We start from the raw sequence: 8067 nt of genomic DNA on the forward strand, positions 1-8067 counted from the left end.
AGGGTAGGACTCCTTATAATGTGCTCCTCCAAAATGGCCTGGATGTCCATGACCTCACCACAAGACCATCATAATAGGAGGAAAAGACCATGACATCAAAATAAAAGAAATACTGATTGAGATGGAGAGGAGATATGATGGCGAATGGAGTTTCAAAGGGGAAAGTAGGGGGAGGAAGGGTATTACCATGGGATATTTTTTATAATCATGTAAGTTGCTAATAAAAAAATTGAAAAGAAAAAATTTTGAAAAAAATAAATAAATGAAAAATAAGAGGGGCTGGAGAGATGGCTTAGTGGTTAAACGCTTGCCTGTGAAGCCTAAGGACCCCAGTTCAAGGCTCGGTTCCCCAGGTCCCACGTTAGCCAGATGCATGAGGGGGGCGCACGCATCTGGAGTTGGTTTGCAGAGGCTGGAAGCCCTGGCGCGCCCATTCTCTCTCTCTCCCTCTATCTGTCTTTGTCTCTGTGTCTGTCGCTCTCAAATAGATAAATAAAATTTAAAAAAAAAAAAACAAATAAATAAAAAATAAGAGGATAAAAAAATAACCAGGGCTGGAACAATGTCTTAGCAGTTAAGGTGCTTGCCTGCAATGCCAAATGACCCAGGTTCAATTCCCCAGGACCCACATAAGCCAGATGCACAAGGTGGCACATTGTCTGGAGTTCTTTTGCAGACACTAAAGGTCCTGGTGTGCCCATTGTCTATCTGTCTGTCTCTCTCTCTCTCTCTTTCTCTCTCCATCTCTTTCAGATAAATAAATAAAAAGAGCTAGGCCTGGTAGCACATGTCTTTAATCCCAGCACTTGGGAGGCATAGGTAAGAGGATCACTGTTAATTCAAGGACAACCTGTGACTACATAGTGAATTCTGGATTGGCCTGGCCTAGACTGAGACTCTACCTAGAGAGAGAAAAAAAGAAAACTTGGCTGGGCATGGTGGCACACACCTTTAATCCCAGAACTAAGGAGGAAGAGGAATATCACTGTGAATTCAAGGTCAGCCTGAAACTACATAGTGAATTCCAGTTCAGCCTGGGATACAGCAAGACACTTTTGAAAAATAAAAAAAAAATTAAAAAAATCATTCATGGGCTGGAGAGATGGCTTAGTGGTTAAGGCGATTGTCTGAGAAGCTCAAGGACCCAAGTTTGATTCCCCAGTACCCACGTAAACCAGATGCACAGGCAGAACATGTGTATAGTTTTTCTGCAGTGGCTGGAGGCCCTGGAGCACCCATTCTTTCTCTCTCTCTCAAGTAAAATGAAATAAATAGTTTAAAAACATCATCCACAACTTCCAGGCAAGATGGCAGCATAGTAACCATGCCAAAGCAGCTTAGGGGGAGAAATAAGCAGAAAAATAGCAAAAACACTCTTCTACTGAAAAATGAAGGTGCATAAGGAATTATCAACCATAGCAGAGAAACATGAGAGACCCAGAACTTCTAGCAAGCATAAAACACAGAAGTGGTTCCCACCACACCACCAGCTGCCCAATTTTCAGGCAAGCCTGGCCCAGTAAGTATAGTGCAGAGCCGCAGAAGCCAGGTGAAGGGATTTTCCACTCACATCAGCCTCCTCACAAAGTCAAGAAACCTTATGCATTAGACAGGAGGGATCAGCTGAGCAGCTGCTACGGAGATCACAAACTGGACCAGCTAAGCAGATCCAGTACAACTCCAGGCACCCTGCATAGCCTCCCTTCCCCCATCCGCAAGTGCCCTGAACCACCGGAGAACTTATCAACCCCCCAGCCACACAGCATCCAGCACAGTAGATCAGAGCACCAGATCCAGGGAGCCAAGCAATCTAACCAAGTCCACAGCGCAACAGAGAGACCAAGGTGGGCACTCAGCACTGGTGAGCTGGGAATCCTTTCCAAAAATAACAGGGCCTGTTACACAAAGCCAGGCACAGGGCCTGCACCGGAAGTGCTAGTCTCACCTTCCGCGTCAGGGCAGGTTATGTGCCAGATCTGACGATGTATTCTTGGTTGCTTTGACAGTCTCACATAAACTGCATTGTGGTGTTCATTATTGTTGCTTTTGACATTTCCTGATTTATAGGGCCTTTGTCTTTTTCTTCTATCATTATTGGGGGCAGGGTTTCACTAGGCCCCAGGCTGACCTGAAACACATTCCAGACCAGAAATCCCAGCCTCCCAGTTGAAAGGATTAAGGGTGCAGAGCAACCTAAGGGACTTTCACTTTATTAGATTATCTGTTTGTTTTAATCCCCACTCTAGCACAAATACTCTGCTGGTTTTGATTGTATTGTCTATTGCTCAGTTGAATTGTAGAATTTTCCAGTATTTTGCTCTACCCAGCCTGCAAGAATACTTGAATAGCAGACAAGGGTCACTTAGGGTCACTTCTGCTTTTACTCTCAGAGTACAAGAGCCACACCAGCCACCTTAAACTCCTACCCTGATTCGTACTACTAAGAACACTGCAAATAATTAAAAAAACCCAAGTATCAAATTAACTCAAGATGCAAAAACCTCTACATTATAAGAAAAGAAACACAAAAATTCAAGACAATACAATGCCACCCAAATTTATAAATCCATCAGTAATGGTCTCATGTTAGACTACTTTAGATGAAATGCCTGACAAAGATTTCAAAATTATATCTATGCTCAAAGAAATCAAAGGAACCAAAAGAAGAAAACAAACTCCTGAAGGAATCCCAAGAGAACACAGGAAACCAACTTAATGCAATAAGGAGGTTAATACAAGACATGAATAAGGCAATAGAAGCAATGGAAAAAACAGCAGGCATGGTGGTGCACACCTTTAACCTCAGCACTTGGGAGGCAGAGGTAGGATTACCATGAGTTTGAGGCCAGCCTGAGCCTATATAGTGAATTCCAGGTTGGTATGGAATGAGACCCTACCTCAAAAACAAAAAGAATGAATGAATGCATGAAAAAATACCAGTCAGAAATACTAGAAATGAAAAACAGAGTAAGTCAAATAGAAAACTCTATAGAAAGTCTCACCAGTAGAATGGATCAAGGAGAGGAAAGAATATCTAAACAAGAAGAGCAGGTGGCAGACCTAATATAGTCCAACAAAGAGAAAGACTGCAAGGTTCAGGAGTGACCAAGACCATGCAAACCACTCTGAGGCAAAGAAGAAAGCTTTAATTCAGGAAAAGTACGAGCTGTCAGGACTAACACTTAAGACCAGAGCACAGCCAACCTGAGTTTCCAGATAGTGGGCAATACAGAGCTCTTCACTTGGGGGAAGGTGAGGAAGGGAAAAGAACTCCTTTGTTCTTTACATTAGCTATTTCACATAGCTAGAATGTGAGACAAGAACAGTGACCAGGCAAGAGGAAACCATGACCTGGAGGCATTGTTAGGCAAGGAAGGGATAAGGACTAGGCAGTTTCTAGAGAAATGTGAATAATCCACTTCCTTATGTCTCTGTTGCCATCCTGCTGCCCTAGGTATGAATGGGAATTTCAACACATTCAGGACACTCTGAAGAGATGAAACATAAGAATTCATGGTATGTTAAGAGGAAGAATTTTACTCCAAAAGCATAGTAGGAATTTTCCAACAAAATCATAGAAGAAAATTTCCCCCCAAAAGGGAAAGTGATGCCAATGTAGATATAGGAAGGCTATAGAGCACCAAACACAAAATCAGCAAAGAACCTCTCACTGCCATATTATCACTAAACTACAAAACACACAGAGCAAAGAAAATAAATTGAAAGCAGTTGGAGAAAAAAAAAATCAAATCATATCAAGGCAAGCTCACCAGGATCACAGCAGATTACTCAATACAAACTTTAAAAGCCAGAGGGCTTGAAATGATGTATTCCAAATTCTGAAAGATAACAACTGTCAACTAAGATTACTTTATCCAGCAAAGCTATCCATCCAAATTGACAGAGAAATAAGGATATTCCACAACAAAAACAGGCTAAAGGAATATATGACCACTAAACCAGCTCTACAGAAAATACTTAAAAGGAACCTTCATGCTGAAGAGAAAGAAAAGCACACACATAGAAAACAGAAAAAAAAAAAAAAAAAAACTCACAAAGTAAAGAAAAAGAAAAAACAAGGAGCACTACAAAGCAAGAAAAATGGCAAAAAGCCAGGCGTGGTGGCGCACACCTTTAGTCCCAGCACTCAGGAGGCAGAAGTAGGAGGATTGCTGTGAGTACGAGGCTACCCTGAGACTCCATAGTGAATTCCAGGTCAGCCTGGGCTCGAGCAAGACCCTACCTTGGAAAAAAAAAATAATAAATAAAGCAAAAATAAATACACACCTTTCAATAATAAATTTTGTATTTTTAAATATTTATTTATTTGAGAGAGAGAATGGGCACACCAAGGCCTCCAGCCACTGCGAACGAACGCCAGATGCATGAACCCCCTTGTGCATCTGGCTTATGTGGGTTCTGGAGAGTTGAACCAGGATCCTTTGGCTTTGCAGGCAAACGCCTCAACCACTAAGCCATCTCTCCAGCCCAACTTTTTTTTTAATTTAATTTATATTTATTCATGTGTGTGAGAGAGAGACAGAGAGGTGGGGGGAAGAGAGAGAGAGAGAGAATGGACATGCCAAGGCCTCTAGCCACTGCAAATGAACTCCAGATGCATGCCCCACCTAGTGCATCAGGCTTATATGGGTCCTGGGGAACTGAACCTGGGTCCTTAGGCTTCACAGGCAAGTGCCTTAATGGCTAAATGACCTCTCCAGTCCTCAATAATAACTCTTTTGTAAAAAAATATTTTATATTTATTTATTTGATTGAGAAAAAGGGAGAGAGAGAATAGGCACTCTAGGGCTTCCAGTCACTGCAAATGAACTCCAGATGCATATGTCCCCTTGTGCATCTGGCTAATGTGAGTCCTGGGGAATTGAACCTGGGTCATTTGGCTTTGCAGGCAAACGCCTGAACTGCTAAGCCATCCCTCCAGCCCAACTAGTAACTCTTTTTTTCCTCTTGTTAAATGTTTATTATTATTTTCCTTTAACTTTTTAAAAAATTATTTATTTATTTATTTATTTGAGAGCAACAGACAGAGAGAAAGAGGCAGATAGAGACAGAGAGAGAGAGAGAGAGAGAGAGAATGGGCACGCCAGGGCCTCCAGCCATTGCAAACGAACTCCAGATGCATGTACCCCCTTGTGCATCTGGCTAATGTGGGTCCTGGGGAATCAAGCCTTGAACCAGGATCCTTAGGCGTCACAGGCAAGCGCTTAACCGCTAAACCATCTCTCCAGCCCCCTTTAACTTTTTTTTATTAACAACTTCAATCAAAAGATCCTGGCATCAAAATAAAAGAGAGACTGATTGAGATGGGGAGGAGATATGATGGAGAATGGAGTTTCAAAGGGGAAAGTGGGGAGAGGAAGGGAATTACCATGGGATATCTTTTATAATCATGGAAGTTGTTAATAAAAATTTGAAAAAATAAAACTGCTTTGAGATTCACTCCTGCCAGAATGGGTATCATCAAGAAAACAAATGGCAATAAATGCTGGTAGGGATGCTGGAAAAGAGGTGCCCTGCTACAGTGTTGGTAAGAATGTAAACTGCTATAGCTTTTGTAGAAATTAGTGTGGAGTTCTTGAGACAGCTAAAAACAGATTTGCCAGATGATCCACCTATAGCATTCCTAGGCATATATCCTAAGGACTCTTCTCACAACCTTAGAGATACCTGCTCATCCATTTTATTGCCATTCAATTCACAATAGCCACAATAGCTAGGAAATGGAACCAGCCTAGATGTCCCTTAACTGATGAATGGATAATAAAGATGTGATACATTTATACAATGGAGTTCTACACAGCGGTAAAGAAAAACAAAATTATGAAATTTGCAGGAAAATGGATGGATCTAGAAAGGATTATACTTAGTGAGGTAACCCAGGCCAGAAAGCCAAGTGCCACATGTTCTCTCTCATCTGTGGATCTGGATCTTGCTAAAAAATGTTCAGACTTGTATGTAAGTTAGTTTTTTTGTTTTGTTTTAGTTAGGATCTCAGTATAGCTCAGGCTGACCTGGGATTCACTATGTAGTCTCAGGGTAGCCTTGAACTCATGTTGATCCTCCTATCTCTGCCTCCTGAGTGCTGGGATTAAAGGCGTGAGCCACTATGCCCAGCAAGTTTTTGTTTTTAATTTTTTTGTTTGTTTGTTTTGGTTTTTGAGGTACAGCCTCACTCTAGCTCAGGGTGACCTGGAATTCACTATGTAGTCTCAGGGTGGCCTCAAACTCATGGTGATCCTCCTACCTCTGCCTCCCAAGTGCTGGGATTAAAGGTGTGTGCCACCACACCCGGCTCACAGTCTTATTTTTTTTTTTGTCACAACCATATAGGTCTTTATTAGATGTGTAGAAAACTCAACTTGTGAAACTTTTAGAAAAAAGTGGCCTTATTTGAAAACAGCTACAAGGATGAAAGCAGAGCCCAGGACGGTAACAAAGTCACAGAACACAGGCAGTACATGTATAGTCAGCCCCACTGGAATTTGTTGGGTCAAACCCTTAAGCATTGATTATACTTCATGTTGTTCAACAGCAGGTCTCCTTGCTCTTCAAAGCACAAGGACCTGCCACTCCAACTGAGCCCAGTATTTCAAAATTGGGAACTCTCGGTCACAGTACATCAATAAATCTGGGTTACTGACCACAGTAAGGGTGTCACCATCCTTCTTATGTGGCCGGTGATAGCCATAGTGCACAGGCAAAAAGGCTTGGAAACACCCAATGCACTATGCATCGTGTCTGGCAAAATAAAGACTTCAGATTGTAATGAAGACAACTCATAAATATCCACAAAATACCCTGTACGGGCCTGAGGAGATGGCTTAGCAGTTAAGGTGTTTGCCTGCAAAGCTGAAGGATCCTTGTTCATTCTCCAGGACCCAGGTTAGCCAGATGCACAATGTGGCACATGCATCTGGATGGAGTTCATCTGCAGTGGCTGGAAGCCCTAGCGTGCCCATTCTCTCTCTCTCTCAAATAAATAAATAAATAAATAAATATTTTTTAAAGTCCTGTCAGATGCAATGTCTAATTAAGTGTCAGCAGGTCGGTAACTCCTTAGTGCTTTCTCCAAATTTCACTTTTATTAAAAGGTCTCAGGCTGGAGTGATGGCTTAGTGGTTAAGGTGTTTGCCTGCAAAGCCAAAGGATCCCAGTTCGATTCTCCAGACCCACGTAATCCAGATGCACAAGGTGGTGCATGCATCTAGAGTTCGTTTGCAGTAGCTGGAGGCCCTGGCACACCCATTCTGTTCCTCTCTCTCTCTGCCTTTCTCCCTCAAATAAATAAATAAAATGTACTTTAAAAAAGAAAATTAACTTTGGACCGGGGAGATGGCTTAATGGTCAAGGAGCATGCCTGCGAAGCCTAAGGACCCAGATTCGATTCTCCAGGTCCCACATAAACCAGAGGCTCATAGTGGCGCAAACGTCTGAAGTTCATCTATAGTGGCTAGAAGCTCTGGCACACCCATTCTCTCTCCCTGACTCTTTCTCTATCACTTTCAAATAAATAAAAATAAACCAAAAAAATTAAAAATAAAATTTTGTTTTTAAATCTCGATGGAAACATCTTCCAAAAATTCTTGCCTCAAAATAATTTCTGGGCAAGTGGGCCTTATGCCAAAGGGGGCGTAGCTCAAGACTGCAGCGCGCCCCAGCCAGCCCAGCCCAGACGCTGCAAGCAAGGGCGTCCAGACGACCCGCGGGCCGGGGAGGAGCCTGTGCGCCCTCCGCCGCTCATCCCGGGAGACGCACCGAGCACCCCACGCGCCCGCTTTTCCAGCTTCCGCGGCCGCAGGAGGCCAAAGGGCTCGTCTGCTGTAGCCCAGGCTGGCCTCAAGGCCAACAATCCTCCTGCCTCAGCCTCCCAGGTGCTGGGGATTACAGGTATCTACTACCATGCCTGACCATAGTATGCCATTTTTATTTCCTTATAATTTCTTCTACTATATTTTTAATTTATTTCATTAACAACTTCCACTAACTGTAAATATCCCATGGTAATGCCCTCCTCCTCACACTTTCCCCTTTGAAACTCCACTCTCC

The 8067-nt window shown here is 42.8% G+C and overlaps 1 pseudogene; it reads right to left on the minus strand.

Annotated features, from left to right (window-relative positions):
• Positions 1-7106, minus strand: part of LOC123458716 — a 107330-nt pseudogene extending 100224 nt beyond the window's left edge.
• Between the last annotated feature and the right edge of the window lie 961 nt (positions 7107-8067).

This window comes from Jaculus jaculus, chromosome 2 (assembly GCF_020740685.1).
Source record: "Jaculus jaculus isolate mJacJac1 chromosome 2, mJacJac1.mat.Y.cur, whole genome shotgun sequence".
NCBI classification, from domain to species: domain Eukaryota; kingdom Metazoa; phylum Chordata; class Mammalia; order Rodentia; family Dipodidae; genus Jaculus; species Jaculus jaculus.